The sequence below is a fragment of the Arachis ipaensis genome, chromosome B06 (genome assembly GCF_000816755.2).
Source record: "Arachis ipaensis cultivar K30076 chromosome B06, Araip1.1, whole genome shotgun sequence".
NCBI lineage: Eukaryota > Viridiplantae > Streptophyta > Magnoliopsida > Fabales > Fabaceae > Arachis > Arachis ipaensis.
This window is the reverse complement of record NC_029790.2, coordinates 83041152-83042612: the sequence shown is the minus strand read 5'-3', so window position 1 is coordinate 83042612 and position 1461 is coordinate 83041152.

Below are 1461 nucleotides of genomic sequence, written 5' to 3'. Positions count from 1 at the left end.
TAATGAGACTTGGGAGGATGAACCTCCATTGCTCATCAAAGAACTGGATGACTTGACTAGGCAGAGATTACCTCAAAAGAGACAGGACCCTGGAAAGTTCTCAATCCCTTGTACCATAGGCACCATGACCTTTGAGAAGGCTCTGTGTGACCTAGGGTCAAGCATAAACGTTATGCCTCTCTCTGTAATGGAGAAGCTAGGGATCATTGAGGTGCAAGCTGGTAGAATCTCACTGGAGATGGCAGACAATTCAAAGAAACAAGCTTATGGACTTCTAGAGGATGTCTTGGTAAAGGTTGAAGACCATTACATCCTTGCTGATTTCATAGTCCTAAAGACTGGGAAGTGTATGGATGAATCCATCTTCCTTGGCAGACCCTTCCTAGCCACAGCAAAAGCTGTGATTGATGTTGACAGAGGAGAATTGATCATTCAAGTGAATGGAGACTTCCTTGTGTTTAAAGCGTGAGGCTCCCCACTGTCAAGCTATTGACATTAAAGAAGCGCTTGTTGGGAGGCAACCCAATTTTTACTTATCTATGTTAAATTTCTATTTTCTTTTGTATTTTATGTTTTCTGTAGGTTGATGATCATGTGAAGTCACAAAAACAATTGAAAAAGAAAAAACAAAGTAAAAAACAGAATGAAAAACAGAACACCCTGGAGGAGATAGTTACTGGCATTTAAACGCCAGTAAAGGTAGCAGAATGGGCGTTAAACGCCCAGTCTGGCACCATTCTGGGCGTTTAACGCCAGAAAAGGGCACCAGACTGGCGTTTAACGCCAGGAATGGGCAAGAAGCTGGCGTTAAACGCCATAAATGGGCAGCAGCCTGACGTTTAACGCCAGGATTGGCAGAAATGGGCGTTTTGCACGCCACTTGGTGCTGAGATGAGATATCCTTGACACTTCAGGATCTGTGGACCCCACAGGATCCCCACCTACCCCACCACTCTCTCTCTTCTTCACCCATTCACCAATCATCAAATCCTACCATTCTCTTCACCACTCACATCCATCCTTCATAAAACCCCACCTACCTCACCATTCAAATTCAAGCCACTTTTCCTCCCAAACCCACCCTCTATAGCCGAACCATACACACCCCTCTCACCCCTATATAAACCTATCTTCACTCCTTCATTTTCACACAACCTAAACACCACTTCTCCCCCTTGGCCAAAACACAAAGCCCACTCCATCTCCTCTATTTCTTCTTCTTCGACTCTCTTCTTTCTTCTTTTGCTCGAGGACGAGCAACCTTCTAAGTTTGGTGTGGTAAAAGCTAAAGCTTTTTGTTTTTCCATAACCATTTATGGCACCAAAGGTCGGAGAAACCTCTAGAAAGAGGAAAGAGAAGGCAAAAGCTTCCACCTCCGAGTCATGGGAGATGGAGAGATTCCTCTCAAGGGTGCATCAAGACCACTTCTATGAAGTTGTGGCCAAGAAAAAAGTGATCCC